The sequence below is a fragment of the Plutella xylostella genome, chromosome 18, assembly GCF_932276165.1.
Source record: "Plutella xylostella chromosome 18, ilPluXylo3.1, whole genome shotgun sequence".
Taxonomy (NCBI): Eukaryota; Metazoa; Arthropoda; class Insecta; order Lepidoptera; family Plutellidae; genus Plutella; species Plutella xylostella.
This window is the reverse complement of record NC_063998.1, coordinates 1,010,634-1,028,169: the sequence shown is the minus strand read 5'-3', so window position 1 is coordinate 1,028,169 and position 17,536 is coordinate 1,010,634. Positions and strand designations below refer to the sequence as shown.

The window sequence follows — 17,536 nt, the reverse complement described above, 5'->3', positions numbered from 1 at the left end:
AATTTATGTGAAAGTATCATCAACATTTTCATTTGTAAAAGTGTGCTGTGCTAAATTTAAAAAAAAAAACTTATAAGTACCGCTTTTAAGGATAGTCATTAAATCAAATTTCATTAAAGCAAATTATTCATTCGCTTTAATAAACAGACATAATACCTACATTATTTACGTGTGATTAATCACACTATTGTATAGAAACTAAATTAAATAGGTGATGTTGTAAATTTTAACTTAAACGAACAAACCGCAACCAGCAAACAATTTAATAATTTATCTTCAAAACGGAGCTTAAATAAAAATGTACTTTTATCTTCTAGAAGATTGTGGGAACAATCTCGGTTTTTTCTCAAGTCTCGTTGCAACGCTTAGCAGGAAGCAAAAAAGTGCCAGACTCTGCGGAACATAAAATAAGCGCCTTGAAACCTGCTGGCTTATATTAAAATTTAACCTAAACGACTATGAAGATTTTTAAAGTTTAGTTTTAAAATATTTATGTTATATTCTTGCTTAGATATAAAATAATAATATATAGACAAAGCATATATTTGTTCCCCTTAAACATAACACACATACATAAATAAGAGATAGATGCATTACAGTTCCATGAAAAGGAAAAATTAGTGTGTCGAAGCAAACCAATAGTACCAATAAGCAGACCAGATGAAGCAACTCAGCGTAGTTGTTAGCTCCTAGGAACAAACCTAAGATTTTCCGTAACACCCATTCACTTATTTATATATTATTATCCCGTTTACTACTGTCGGGAATGCCAAAAATTGTCCAATTATTTTTGCCTCTACGCATTCTCTCTTCGCCTAGACTCTACGTACCGAGAGGGTTAGTCTTTGCTGACGAAAAACGAGCGAACGGGTACAATCGGCACGTTTAATACAACAAGACAGAGTCCGGAACTTTGTTTTTCGTCATAATAATATAGAGTAACCCTACAGGCAGAGATCGTCGCGGCTCTTACGTTTAGATTGTTTTGTAAGGATTTACGTTCTCAGCCGAGATGCTTCATTAAAAAAAGGGTATGAAAGGCTGGATATCTAGGTTATCTGATACTGGGGGAGTTACAGCTTTCTCATTCTCTTTTTAGTCGTTTAGACTTCGTTTGTTTCTCAATTATTATTTTTTTATTTTAATCTCCTAAGTTAATTTCTACTGAGAAACCTTTATATAAAGAAGTATTTCTGATATTACAGAAAGAACGATATATATTTTTCTCTAGTTGTTACCTGTGCTGATCAGCGCTGGTTCGGCAAAAGCATGAGGCTGACAGACCGCAGCTTTCATTCTGTATAGGGTTTGTGGCTGTATACAGAAAGAAAGCGGGAAACTTATAAGCTCTTACTTTTCTATATTTTGTCGAACCAGCGCTGATAAGCGCGGAAAAATATCCATAGTAAAGTAAGCGCTTACAAGTTTTCAGCTTTCTTTCTGTATACAGCCTATATGGTTGTAGCTAGGTGAGCTTGATAAGTCTGTTTCCGTAAAAAAATATCCAAAGATGGCAGTCATACTCCTTAGTAGTAAACCCGCTATAAACTTATACTGAAACTTATCTGGTTTAATAAGATTTGAAAGTACCTAATACTAGAGAAAATAGAGATAATCAGAAAATCCTAACTAATAGGTATTATAAATGCGAAAGTAACTGTGTCTGTCTGTTACTCTTTCACGCCAAAACTACTGAACGGATTTGAATGAAATTTGGTATACAGATGGTCTAGACCCTGAGAAAGAACATAGGCCACTTTTTATCCCGGAATTCCCACGGGAAAACTTTTTAAGGCGAAGCGAAGCTCGCGGGAACAGCTAGTCGGATATAAACTATGAAATACCGTCTTGTAGACAGTCCGATCTCCGTTACCTGCGTACAGTTAAACTTCCCTTATTCCGTCTGCTAGATCTTCAGTACAATTCCCAGTAAATCCAATTATTCGTTTTCTAATCTAAATTCCTGTTAGGAGATTGAATTAGCCTCGTAGTAAAGTCCAAGAAATCCTTTTGACAGCTCTATTTCTGGACAAAAGTTAAGACATTATTTAGGCTGCGTCCACAGTTGGCAAACTTTTAAGGTAGCAACAATTATCGCAGCGTTTTAGTATGCTAATGGGTGACTTGCACCAAACATTAAATTTATTGCTATCTTGCTTTGACTATATATTATATTGACTGAGCAGGACAGCAATAGATTCAATTACATTCATATGTTTATTGCAAGTCATCGTAAATGTTCACAGTTTCTCACTCTTTGCAATTTGCAGCAGTACGTACGCCTAGTAACGGTCAAACAGTTTTCCTACTGGGCACCTATTTGATAAGTTTTTAACAACCCATTTTGTCGGGATAAATTTAATATTCGTTACTCGTTAACCAGGCACTGTACAAATTCAAAAATACGGCTTCCACGTATTTTTTTATTAATAGTAGGTAGGTATATAAAAATCTATAATAAATTCGTCACTTAAATTTAGTTTTCTGTAAATACATTTCTCTGCAGGGGATTTGAGATTTGAACTTTTATGTTGAGATTTTAAAACTTAATCCGGAAACCTATTTACATATTTATGGCTCATTTCCGATTCGAGATTTTGAGCTAAAAAGCGAATCGTAAAAGATTTTACTGTGAAACCTGCATTCGTAAGTTACTTTATTCTTTTATATTTGAATATCTTTTCAATTGTGAAATCTCAAATTGTTTTGAACTCCTAGATAAAAAGCAGTCAAACTCAAACGTTTAAAAATTACTTACTAATGCTTCTGAAGAACGGGGCCGCGGGTTTGGATCCCGCCCGGGGCAAACATTCGTGTGATGAGCACTTCTATACATAATTATAAAAAATATATCTGGGCAGTTCTTCTTTTTAACCTACATAACTTAGTCTCCATCAGTTGTGAAGAAAAAATCATGAGTTTTTCAAATATTTATTTATTTATTTATATTTCAGCGTGCATTGTACTAAAAACACAACGGCTGTGCACGTTTACAAAAATATAAATTTATATTTTTGTATTTAAAATTACGTTACAGAGTGGTAAATCCGCGTGACAGAGGTGTATTTCATACGAATCTTGGCTGTCTCCCGCCACTTCATCCTGCGCATATTCGATAATGTTACAAAAAATATATATGACGACATAAAATATAAAAATTTATTTAAACTCCAGAAGATATTACCTATTTAGTAAAACAAAATATATATTTTTAAATGATTTCAGAAATATTTTAAAAAAATGTTGAAAATTTGTCTCTTACTACCTAATGTTTTAGTAGTTACATTCTGTCACGTAGGTTGCCATTTAAAATATTTGTTTGAGCCACTCGTCCTTATTGCCATCGATCAGAGTTTAGGTCTCCTTTTCCCCTTGGTAAGATTTCCCCTTTGAGATCCAGACACCGCGTATCGGCCACCCGCAAAGTGTGACAGGAGGTGCGTGTGTTTATTTGGCGACAGCTTCGTCACGTAGGTAATTGTTAAAATAAAATACAATTAAATAATTATTTTGTTATTTACTCATTGGTAATAACAATTACTTTGCAATCAACATGTGAATATTACACTTTATGTTACTGTTTAAATGCTAATCGACTTTGCAACACATTTTACCCCTCTGTCACACGACAAATCTGTCACATTCTTACGAAACACTCCAACCTGAGGAAATTCACCAAAGAAAAATTAAAGAGAAACTACACGTTTTGGTTAAAGTAAGAAGCGAAAGGAACGTCCAATACACTTGCGCTGCATTAATAAAAAGTTTCGTTTGTGAAAAAGGTAATTTCGTGCTATTGTTCTCAAGAACAGACGATGAATGTGGTAGACTGTTTAATATGGTGGAGAATGATTTATCGGATGTTTGATGATAACATTAAAGTCCTTCCAGCTTCTAAGGCAATTAAAAAAGGAAAGAGTATTTTTTTCAAGTTCTATGAGCCACTGCTGTATTTTCGAAATATGGCTGGTTAAAACTTTAACAAATTACGTAATTTTCCATTAAGTTACTTAAATTTTAGGTTGCCGAAAATATTATTTGTGCAGATAAACACTATTTTATGTAGTTGGAACAAATTTGTCCTTTAAGTTCCTGAAATACGGATATTTCACTCTCCAGAGGTTCTCAAGTGTGATTTCATTAGTTATACTAACAATAAAGATATATCCAGTAATTTTTTTGACTAACTTGAAACCATAATGATTTATAAGTAAGTTACTAAATTATTATTTTTAAATAAAACTGTTTTATTCCAAAACGCTGCCGCATATTCAATAGAATAACAACTATGTCACATCGTTTACCACTCTGTAACGATTGGTGTCTCCTGGTAGTCAACTTATTTTTGGTCGTTTATATGTTCTGTTATAAATAGTGCAACTTTGGAAAAATCATATTAAATTTAGTCATTGATGTTAACGTCTATGCTGTTAATTTTTGACTGTAATTAGTAGCGAAAAAATATTTATAGCAAAAACAAGCTTCATTTTAGCTGAAATTGTGACAGAGTGGTAATAACTACTTAATAAATATTTTGTTATTACTAAAAATCCATTCCTTCATATGTTTTCTAAAATAGTATTTTGTTTATTAACGTATCAAAAAAGTTTCATTTTAATCGACGAAGACTATTTCGATAAAAAAAAATAAAAGATTCTGTGACGAAGGTGTAATTTTCTTTGCCTTATCCACGTATTATGTTCTGAAAATCTTGAAAAAATACTTAAACTTCGCGGCCAACCACCTTTTTCGATAGAATAGAAATGTAGCTATCATAAAAAATATTAGAGTTCACCAAAAAGCTAAAGTAATTTTTTTCAAATTCGGGATAATTTTTTATCCATTATGTAGGTTAAAAAGAAGAACTGCCCATCTATCTATGTATTTTTGCAGATACTATATGATCTGTCTGACACCCATATTGGCTCTGCCTAGTTTAGGGTCAGGCGGCCGTGTGTGAGTTGTCCCCACCAGATATTTATTATTCCCTAGGTAAAAAAAGCACGCCATGATTATAATAATAACTTTAACTGCATAGACTCTTATCCTCCTGCCTATCCATTGTGATCCTATCTGAAATAAATAGTCGTTTCCAACTTATAATACCCCTTACTTCGGACGCGTGGATAAAATTCGGCATCTCAAAACTACCAGGTGTGCATAACAGCAAGGAGGTTTCAACGAGAAAAGGGAGCTCAGAAGGGTTACTCTATACTGACGAAAAACGAACGAACGAGAGCTGTCGTGCAATCGGCACGTTTTATACAACGAGATAGAGTCGTGGCTCGCGCAGCAGCGTTCCGAAACTTAGTTTTTCGTCATATAGAGTGACCCCACAGCGCTCATACCGACTACTTCGGTCCTAAGTCTGCAACTCGCTAAGTTTGTTGTGAAACGACTGTGTACAGCAAAGTGTTAAGTTTGTCTTTTGGAAAGTATGAAGTAAGTTTTCGGATAGCGTTTTTTGTTCTTGTACAGTATGAAGTTAAAAAAATATATTTTATTGAAAAAAATAAGGAAATTTTGTTCAAAAGGTGATAATCTACATGTTAAATGGCCTTATTCATAGCAAAGTTATATCCTAAATCGCATATTTAAAAGTAAATTAAGGACTCAACCACAATATTCATTCAAGTAACTAATAACCCTTAAACACACCATTAATCAAATATACGCTAAATTCATCGCAATTTATTTTTCTTGGAAAAAAATATGATGAGTTCGTCTTTTATATCCGTCAAAAAATCAGAGTGAAAGTGATATTTCTTGGGGGACTTATTCATGAAAAGATACGGCTTTTGGTCTCTTTGACGGATTGCATCCGAGAAAAGGCGCGATTTATTATGGAAATAATTACGCAGCCCATTTGATAATGTGCCCGATGTCAACTGTCGTGACAGATTGGGGTAGTATTCTTGAAATGGAATCATTCTTTTTGGTTCGTAAGCAGTGGTCATTTTCACGTGCCCTTTCACAACTTGCATACAGGAGGAGCTTATGATATTAGGGTGCTTACATAAAGATTCGGGTTCCCTGTATCTACCCGTACCGGTAACTTGATTATGTATCGCTCACTGAGATTTAAAACCGGGAAATGCTCTAGCGCACTCGCAGAAAGATAAACAGCAGGTTACCGGTACGGGCAGATACAGGTAACCAGTATCTTTATGTAAGCACCCTTAGGAACAAGTGACGATACAGGTTGTCTTATCGCAAAGTCAAAACAAAACAACATCTACAAAGTAATAAGTGTCAGATTTAATACATTTTAATCGGAGAATGGTACACAAAACCAGTTCGCGATATGCACACAGTATCGGACACCAGGTTCCAATCCTCATAATGGTAGCCAGAATATTCCGACTAGTCAATTAAATTGATTACTACAACTAAGGCCTAGTCGAACACAAACCAACAGCGATAAAGCTTAATCTATTATGTCTCATTTGACTCCGCCGTCAGATAGCTTTTGACAAATCACAGATTAGTAAATCAGCCGGGAGCGTAAGCTCGTATTTACTAGGTAATACACTTAAAGCCGAACACGATAGGTCAAGATGATTATTATTAATTGTGACTATTATTATCAGGCCCCCCGATTTCCGCTCTCTCGACATTATCTCAGAATACCTACTATGTAGTAACTCGTGTTTTACAGTACACAATATTTTACTTAGAATAAGTACCATTCATGATATAATCTTCAAAAAAATTATGATTATTATGATTATGAATCATGTCGTGTGCAAAGGGATAACATGACAGCGGAAATCAAGAGCCAGAGGTTGGACTTTGCTAGTTATTCTAGGTTCAACTTAATCTCCGTAAGTAAACTCATAGATTTTTGTTAAGTTATTGGTATTTACCTAATCTAAACTACTCAATAACTCATGAAAATACACCAAAATCATATTTGTTTTGCTATTCTATTCTATTATTTCCTCTGTGCTACCTACCTGCACTTGGCAGATTCCAAAGAACTCATTGGAACATGTCAGCGCCGGGATTCGAACCCACGTCTCTGGCGTGAGAAGCGAGTGCTGCTTACTCGACGGAGATACAACCGCTTTTATTGTTATATACAGATATAAAATATTTGAAAGCGAAATCTCCCCTCCCTTATTACGAATTCAATTATGATATTGAAGTCTTCTTTTATTAAAAAACGCACTTGTGTATTAAATTTTGATAAAGTACTTATGCCTTTTTACATTAACAAGAAACAAGGGGGAGGACAATATTTATAGTAATGACTTTAGATGTATAGGTACGCGCATTTTTTATAGGTGCCGCTTTTTTATACACCGACGTTAAAAGAGAGTTATTATAAATGTCGGTGTTTAGGTCTGCTTTTAGTGTGGTTTTACAGTTAGGATAATTCGGAGCAGAAACTTCAAATATAGTATATTATTATTATAGCCCACGCTCTTAATTAATTGTGTATTTTTCTAATTACAGATCATTGGGGCCACCATAGCTGATATTTCATAGGTGAGATAGTTGTTTTTTTATTAAAGTTAATAATATTTTACGTAAGTATATAATAACTGCGCAACAACGGCGTACAAATTGTAGTAAAAAGTAATGACTACGAACAAAAATGTTTAAACTGCAATGCAATAATACCTCTCATATTCATTCATTGACATTACTCGTACAATAAAAAAGTATCTAAAACTTCTAAATTCAAACACAGAAAGGAGGACCAATCAGAAATGGTTTGAGCTCATTATAACGATTAACGATTAAGGTAATGGCCAGTTGGTCTAATATAAAATTGCTGGTGCCTGAGCGAGCATAGTTCTGAATTGAGCATTTGGACAGCATCCAAGAGCAATACTGACCATTGCCTTTTTTCCCCAACTGCCGGTTTTATGAGGCTGTCTGACTCTGGTCAATTTGGACGAGTAATGTGTTTGTTTACTATTGATTTGGTTTTGTGTTTTTTAAGCTTTATTTGCAGAGGATGGGCACCGGCATTGTGATCAAAAGTGTTGAGGATATTATTGAAGATTTTATAGGCGTCTTATTGATTAGGTTTACTGCTTATTCGCATTGATTATTTATGAATCAGGAAAGTGAGCTAAGTACTAGGAATAAATAAACTTAGGGTGACTTGCACAAAAAAGTTATAAAATCTCTTGCTCTGTCATTTTACTGTCAAAGCAAGACAGCATTTGATTTAATTGCGCTAAAAGTTTGGTGCAAGCCACCCTAAATCAAAAAAATATCCTTTAATTACTACTCAAGCATTTGACGAAAGGCGAAAAGGAATTTATGACACTATGATTTCTTACAACAACACAACCTTGAATCAAAAGCAGCTGAAGGTTCGTTGCCATTTTTCCCTAAAAATGTGACAAAAAACTCCCATTTAGCCGTTACAACATAAACCTTAGTACTTGTGCCATTTTAACCCTTTTTTCTCGACGATCCGCCATAACAGTCGAGACAAACTTTTGCTATAAAAACGGAGCCATCGTTGTTTTTTTCTTCCAAGTGTCATCCTGGCGACGGGTTAAAAAAAACTTTCTGTCGCCTTTTTATTACGTGATTATTGCGAGTTTTTTTGTCAATGGCGTTGAGTAAATTTTTCTTTAAGTTTATTTTTTGGGCTTAGACGAGACGGTTAGTAGCAATTATTTGGTTGGTTTATACAAAGAAAACCTAAAAATGTACTATAATATCTATATCACACATAAAAGTACCAGTTATTGTCTATCACACCAGGAAGACAAATAGGTTTCTCAATTGGAAGTTTTATTTATTATTGATATAACCCGAGTCCCTGTAGAGAGACCACATAAAATTTTCATTACTGAAAACTACGAGGCACAACTACATATTTGATCAGTTCAAAGAGTATCAACCGTTTAGTGCGACCACCTCTATTTCATTTTAAACTCCCAATTTTTAAGCTGTTCAAAATAAGAGCCATTTTCCAACGACCAAAGACGTTGGACGGAAGACGGAAAGTGCTTATTTCAGTAACCAACGTTCGAAGTATTTCCCTAAGGATGCGGGTACAGTATTGCATTTTTATTTCCAACGTTTTAGTTCCGAGAAAAGTTAGAAACTGGAGACAGTTTTGTGCTATTGCATTTGACACTAGTTTCCTTAATGTAAATGTTTATTGGTTTAGTAGCATAAGTAATGCTGCGTTTGTATTGGGAATGTTTCAAAGAACTTTTCTGTGTCACTTTGTATGTAAATTGCTCATACGATCTCATACTATTGAGACCGTAACTGCAATAACGAATTCATAGCTTTTACCATATTAAACATACGTACCAATAATGCTTTCATGAAGGTATACCTAAGTACACACTGAATATAAAAATAGTAAACGCATAAAGTTAATTTGCGTTTAAGGTTTTGTGTAAATCTTGCAAAGCAATTGTGAAATATAACTTGTATATAGATAATATCGACTTATTTTCTAGACTTTACTTTTGGGTTCTCTTTTCTGTGGGAGTGTAAGTACCTGCATTTGGATCTCTGGAATGGAATCATTTTCCATATTCCCAAAGTCTAAACTGCCTTCCTAAGCTTGACCATTTCCCACCTCGCTGGTCCACTGCGGGGTTCATCATCTAGATATGCACAGGTTTACTTACGATGTTTTCCTTCACCGTAAGAATTCAACAAGGCTACTTACTGTTTTGCTGTTTGCAAAGTATGAAAATTCTTCGAAACCGCAACAAATAACAGCGTAAATATTATATCTACACAGAATTTTCATATAATATGTTCTCAGATGCGGCTTGCACTTTGAATATCGTATTGTTTAGAGGAGCTTGTCCGGGTTGCGTTGGAGAACTTTAGCTATTTGAATATTTTGTTCGATACATAAAGTTACTGGGGCACGTGAGTTCTTATTTGTATGCATGCATGCATACGCTCAGGCAAACGTGGCGTGGGACGCCCGGCGGCTGACGGTCTTAGACAGGTGGTGAGTCGGTGACTGGAAAGGCTAGGTCGGGGAAACTTAAGAATTTGTGTCTTAAGATAGGCTTATGCCTAGTAATTTGTTATATTGCTTTTGTTGATTTGTTATAATGTGAAAGTTTGCGAGAGTCAAATGCAGTCATTGACGCAAAAACTACTGATCGGATTCAATAAAAACTTTACAGTAGGTACAAATTGCTTATACACACTAGAATACTTTTTGTCCAAGAACTTTTAATGAAATACTTTTTATTGTAATTATTCAGAATTAAATGTATTGAATATCAACATAAATTTAACTTCGTGAAACTACAATTAATACTATACCTATTACAGAACCTACCTTTGACAACTATGTAGGTACATAAGTGAGATGTTAATCTTATTAACCTGGCTCTATCTCCAAAACTACTGAAGTCAATGAACCCTGGTTACCTCCAGCAACAACTAAGTTATGAAACAATTCATAGAACTGTATTTCTGATGAAACTAAACACAGCCTTAACCTCAGGTATGACCTCAGTCTAATTTACTGTAAGAACTTAGATAAACTGTGGTAATTCTTGGTATGTTGCGTATTGGTTTTCATATTGTTTTAATGCGTAGGATTTATTAGAAACTTGCGACTTGAAAACAAAATATCTTGTATTAAACTAATAATTATAGTCTATGATTATATATGTTTCGGTTTTCGGATGAGGCTCTCAAAAAAAGTTTTTACATTGAAAATTTACCGCATTTATAGATAAAATTGTAGAGTTATAATTTTTGGTTCAATAAAACTATGTTTTAAGTTATATAATTATATTTTTTAGGTTCATCATCATCATCATCATCACAACCCATCACGTCCCCACTGCTGGGGCACGGGTCTCCTTCCAATGGAAGGGTTTAGGGCTAGTTCACCACGCTGGCCTAGTGCGGGTAGGTGGACCCCAATAGGTACAAGCGAGCTTGTGCTGAGAGAGTTTTACAAGTTTGTAGGTTCATTTCTATGTTAGTAACTTAAATTCCAATAAATTTACTAGAAGTCTTCAATACTTAACTGCTGAATAACACAAATCCGTGAAATACTCAAATCAAAATTGCAGAGTTAAACAGATGCAATTCAAATAGCTATTTCATTACAATGGAATGGATGGAGTTGAATAGGACGGAAAGAGTGTTCCACAAACAATGATGTGGTAAGCAGAAGCTGTGCTGGAGGGTTACTCTACACTCACGAAAAACAAACGAACGGGAGCTGTCGTGCAATCAACACGTTTAAAACAACGATATAAAGGGGAACACCCAAATATTCCGAAAAACTTTTTTCCGAATTTGAAAATACCGAATTAGTAATTTACGAAATATTGCTATACCGATTTTTAAAATACCGAATTATAAAAATCACGTAAATTATAATTTCGAATATTATAACCAAGAAGATTTGTAATTACGATTGTCAAATACATGAACGTAATAAAATACGATTACTTAAGTATACGAAAAATAAAATACCCATTAATTATAATCACGAAAAATTAAAATCCCGATCGAAAATGTGATAATTCGTGATTTTGATAAAAAAAAACAAGAACGTCTCAAAAACCTTAGAACCAAAACCTAAAGATAGGTGCGACGACGAGCAAAGCGAGGAGGAGCGTGTTAGGTGCACATAGATATCGAAAAACAAAGCGGAGCGCAGCGAAGCGGAGCGGAGCGTTTCAAATATAGAGCAAAACAATTGCTCGGATTATTATGGTGTTTACCAAAAAACCTTAGGACCAAAACCTAAAGATAGGTGCGACGACGAGCAAAGCGAGGAGGAGCGTGTTAGGTGCACATAGATATCGAAAAACAAAGCGGAGCGCAGCGAAGCGGAGCGGAGCGTTTCAAATATAGAGCAAAATAATTGCTCGGCTTTTTATGGTGTTTACCAAAAAACCTTACAACCAAAACCTAAAGATAGGTGCGACGACGAGCAAAGCGAGGAGGAGCGTGTTAGGTGCACATAGATATCGAAAAAACAAAGTAGTTTCACATAATATATGTAGCTTAAACAATATTGTTAAATTGTACCTATACGGATTATACGGTTAATAACACACTATTCCTAAAAGATAACTATTTCTTGTTAACTAAGATACATTCGATAACTTGTATTTTCGGAATATTAAAACTTCGGGATTCGTGATTATAACATTTCGATATTATAAAAAATCGTACTTTTGAAAGATCGAAATAATAATATTCGGAAAATTGACTTTCGTCATTTTAATAAATCTGTTGTTTGAAATTTCGTTTATAAACTATTCGTGATTTTCGTTATTCGGAAACTTAAATTTCGGGATTGTGAATTATTCGGAACTATGAAATTCGTAATTTTAAAAATCGTTATTTTCATATTCGTAAAAAAGTAATTCGGATTTATGTAGTGTACCCGATATAAAGTCGTGGTTCGCGCAGCAGAGCTCCGAAACTTAGTTTTTCGTCGTATAGAGTGACCTTAGTAAGTAGTACTCTGTTTATGTTTACTCTTTTAGTTAATTCAGACTATACAAAGTAAGAAAGGTTTGATGTGAAAATTTGGCATTGAATTCTCAAGATGTACTTAGCCAAGATACGCAGAGACTCTGATAAGAAATATTAGCTGTTCCGTACTTTTTCGTTTAGTGGTTTTAGTTTGAAACAGCAGTTTTTTTTCTCGATTTTGAAGTTTGTTTTATATTGAAACATTGTTAAGTATTTATTGTTTGGAATGACCTGCTAATGAGAAATTCACTTATAAAATAAAACATCTTCTAAGCAGAAGAGCTTTTTCGTGGGAATCACTGCATACAAAATCAAATTGTTAATAACTGTTTAGGAACGGGAGACCATACATAGGTACTTAATTTCATCTTAGCTTTGTGAATTTACATTGGATTAAATAAAAAAAGTTTTAGAACCCAACACTATATTTTTATACCTACCTCTTATGTCCCAAATGTGTTCCTCGGAGAAATAGCTACTTCCAAAGTTATCCGACCTTCGAGTTATAGAAACTTTTTATATGATGACGAGTGGCAATCAAAATAAGTAGACCGAAAAAATATAATAAAACATGTTTTTTCTTTTGCTTAGTTTATTATTTTATGAGACTTTGTATAATGTTTGTTTCAGTACAGTGTATATGATTCTGAACAGTATGACAGCCTGAGTCAACCCATTTCGGTTTAGTATACCATTTTTGAAACATTCTATATACTTACCTAAATGTTTAGCAATTTATTTTTCGCTATCTTCTTTTAATTGATACAGTGAAACCCAAGATGCGAGTCAAATTTGCGTCAGTAGCTGATTACTACGCCGAACGCTCATAATGTATAACTGATGGGACATGAATCAGTGCGGTTACCACCACCGTACATTATAGTGAGCGCGGAACTAGCTGGCCGCGCCTTAGGTATGTGAGCGGTGGGAGGGGAATGCGGGGGCGCTTGTTGTCAATGTCACTGTAGTTCCGCGCGACCTATAGCAATAAATTTAATAATAATTAAACTGCGTCGTTCGCTTTTAAATCTGACGTAACTTGTATGGATCTGACAGATGTTTGACTGGCGATGCGACGCTGCTAAAGGATTGTCAATTTCTCCTGTGTGGTGGTAGGTAGGAAGACATATCACTCGAGGTGGCTACTTTCGTGTACCTCCGTTATTTATATTCTAAGTTCCTTCAACATCACAAGTTTCATATCTGAAAGCCGATGCAAAAAACGGAAATATGTTGACGGACAGCGACTTCCTTTGAAACGTAATTAGTAGTTTCACAATTTTCCTTTGGTGAATTTTCATCGGAAGTTTTTAGTTTCGCCCGAAATTAATCATCGAAGAAGTTGAAGAGTTATCCGAGAGTTGGGTTCGGTATTAGATTACGAACTTAAAATATTTCACGGGAATCCATCTTAATTACCGCGAGAATCCATAGAAAATTGATTTAAGCTTCCGCTTTGTAGTTACTGAGTGGAGCTACATAAGTGTTAAATGTTACATCAGTATTGTATTTGTTTATTTTGCTATAATTTACATCTATGTTATAGCTGTATATTATTCTTCGGTCAATAAATATGGTATACAAAAGATGTTTCATACGTAACTATTGTATTTCATGAAACTAGTCAAGTTATAATTAAGTACCTTTAATTTATATATTTTTATGATTGGACATTTGTACCAGAACCTTTCAGTGTTGCAATTTGGTGCTATTTCCCCAAGCACAACTCTGAACTCCTTATTCCTTCCTTATTATTATTCCGGGGTAAAATGCACGCTGCATCCTCCCCTCCACCACTGCCCCTTCGCCAATACCTGCTCGTCCTAAATTAGGTCGAGTCCAAATTAACACTAACTCCCAGACTGGAGACCACAAAGACAAGGAACCGCTTGGTATGCGGGACGCGTCGCTGATTACGACGAAGAGCCTATTCTGTTCAGCTAAATAGTTTTTCTTCTTCTAATGCGCGTATCGGAGGCAAACGCAAGGGTTAGGCTAGTGTTTGTCATATTGTATTCAGTTGCCATCTGCCATCCATTCCATCGGGATTGCCATAATGCTTCGGATTAGTTTTTCACTGCACCAACATACAAATACAAATAGTACCTGCTTAAGTACTGTCACATAAAATTGGTCTCAAAACTTAATTATTTCATACTTGTTAGTAATTTTTAGAGTTTGCTTTTTATTTTGTTATAATTATTAGGTTTTAAGCCCATTTTCCACATTGTCCACCAACCCGCACTTGGCCAGCGTGGTGGACTAGGCCTAAACCCTTCCTTCATTGGAAGGAGACCCGTGCCCCAGCAGTGGGGACGTAATGGGTCGTGATGATGAAGCCCATTTTATAAATCTGGAACGATTGAAAATTCAATACGTTAGTATAGTATACGAGTTTAATATTGAGTAATTTTATTCCGTTGTGTGCGAACACACGACATCATCATAATCACCAAACTACCCTGTTGCATATAATCTACAACAGATAGAGCCGCGCCACAAATAGTACTCCACAATACCTAAAATGTAGGTAGTATCTATTGATCCAAACTTACGAAACCATATCTATCTTTCAACCTCGTTCTGGACTTCCGGGCACACTCAAGACATTTCCAATCCGATATTGAACTGACCTACCTCACAAATACAAAACCGTTAACAACTCGTAGCCAGCCAATCAGAGGAGAGCATCTTATAATTGCTTTTCGATTGCTTCTCTCTCCAGAATAATCCTCCACATAGTGGGCTTAGTATAGAATGCTATTGACTGGGAGTTAATCGGTGCTTAGGTTTAATGGAGTGACACAAGTTACTGAATCTTATGTTGTTATGTGAAGATTGCTTTTTGGATGGCAAACTTAATTACCTTATTTAAGCTTGCTTACCTTAATACTAGCTAAGATAGTTCTTTTTTATTGAATCATGATCTTAAATTTTAGTTTTGTATATAATATAGTTTAAATATTAATTATGTATTTTCATGGATATGATAGAAACATGTACCTATACAAAAATATACGTATGCTACAATATTTGAGCAAAAGCTAGTTTAAATTACGAGTAAATCGAAAACCGTACATTTCGGTTAAAATTTCATAGCAAACGGGTGTTTTATTTACTTTGCAGCTAATGGAATGGAACACATAGTTTGCAGAGACTTTCTACTATTTCAGTTGCTAAAAATGAGTAATACCTTTTCATGTCATACATGTTATATTTTTGTCTAGGTTAGATACTGTACGAAATTCATTCCGGCATCTCATCAATTTTAATATCAAAATTCATTTTTATGACATTGATTTTTCATGATGAGCCTACGATAAAAGTTTACAGGGTCTCTTCCTGTACAAAACAAATAAACTATCTACAGATTATTTTTATCGTGTGTCGGTGACAAACACTAGACCTGGTCTAGGGTCTGTCACATTGCAGAAAGAATTAGCAGGTCCACACGATACTAAACGATGCTCCTTTCGAACACACTACACACGAGTTAAACTGAAGTCACTCCACTCTACCTTTCGAAAAACAAAGTTTCGGGATTTAACTGTCCTTAATAAGATTCTATCTCATCGTATTAAAACGTAACGATTGCATGACAGTTCTCGTTCGATTGTTTTTTGTCAAGCTTAACTAAATGATTCGACTCCCATCAGATATTAGTATCTGAGATTAAAAAAAACAGACCATGGGATTCTGACGATTGTCCCGCGATTAAGTGACGTATCGTTCTATTTGCGGGACAATCGACTGTTGATGAACCGTTCAGAATATGACGATTTAGTATCTGAGATAAAAAAAACAGACTTTAAAGTTAGTGGAATCGCCACTGACCCAGTAATGATTTGCGAGTCCAGTGAACAATTGATAATTTTGTTATCGTATGCCACAACGCGGATTTGAACAACACCTATTATTGGCAATACCTAATGCGCCTTTGTTCGCCCGGATTATTGGTTCTGTTGCCGCCATAATCCTTTATGGAACTTTATGCAGTGTGAAATTAAATAATGTATGAGGTTATTCTATAAAGATGACGTAACACAATTTTAAAAGATATAACTGAGTGTTTAACAATTGCATGTTTGAATTGTTCCTTTTAAAATGTAAAGCTGAGAAAAGTCATACCAAAGTAAAAGTATCCCTGATTTTGAAATACCTAATTAATTACACATAAAGTCATTTAAAGATTTTTCACGAAAAATATTATTAATATATTTAGTTGTATACTGAAATTTATTCAGCGGGAGCGTGATGATCCTTTCTTGATGTTTCATAAATAATAATAATAATAATAAAAATCTTTATTTTGATCAAGAACAGTAGGTCAATAGACAATTTAAAACGTTAACAACTGCAATAGTGAAACACTGTGGCGCAGCCATTAACGCCCACCTTAATAACTAATTATAACAGTTTCCTGATCGGACAGAATATAGGTATAAAATTATTACAAAACTTAACCTAACTTACTTAAATTAACTTTACAAAATTAACTTTACAAGATATTTAAGTGACTTCATAAAATTTACAAAACCAAACAATATTGGTAATAATAGTTTTCAAAATCGAAAACAGCGAAAATTTTATAAATAAACAAACAAAATGTCTAAAACTAGTTAAAATGCCTTCCTCCTGCCAAATTATAGCAGATTTCTCCTGCGAATTATCGGAATGTCCCAGAGCGTTGCCGGCCCCAGCCACGGAGGCTACCGGAGCTCCAGCCACGACTACATGAGATGTCCCTTATGCCCCCAAGACTGCAACGCACGGTACAAAGGTCAGAGAGGTGTGAACATCCACATCGGGAAAACCCACCCCAAGAACCCACCCTCGCAACCGCTCACCCCACCATCAAACGCGAATACCACCACCCCATCTGACGAACCTCTACACGAGCAGCTGATAAATTAAAAAAAAAGACATCCAGTAGTAAAAAGAATCCCACGGGGTGCCCGCCTAAGCGTGGCAAGCAAACTCAGCAGCGTACTTAGACTCGTCACCGTTGAAAACTCCATAGATTCGTGGAAATCCCTGTTTTTTTTCACTTACCAAACCCTACATATAGATGAAA

The 17,536-nt window shown here is 35.0% G+C and overlaps 1 protein-coding gene across 1 annotated transcript in view; it reads left to right on the top strand.

Annotated features, from left to right (window-relative positions):
* LOC105386401 (connectin) overlaps positions 1-17,536 on the top strand; it is a 190,816-nt gene that overhangs the window by 157,650 nt on the left and 15,630 nt on the right. The window contains exon 2 of the mRNA XM_048627160.1: positions 7,459-7,491. The gene's annotated coding sequence lies outside the window, so the exon portion shown is untranslated. The remainder of the gene's footprint in view (positions 1-7,458; positions 7,492-17,536) is intronic.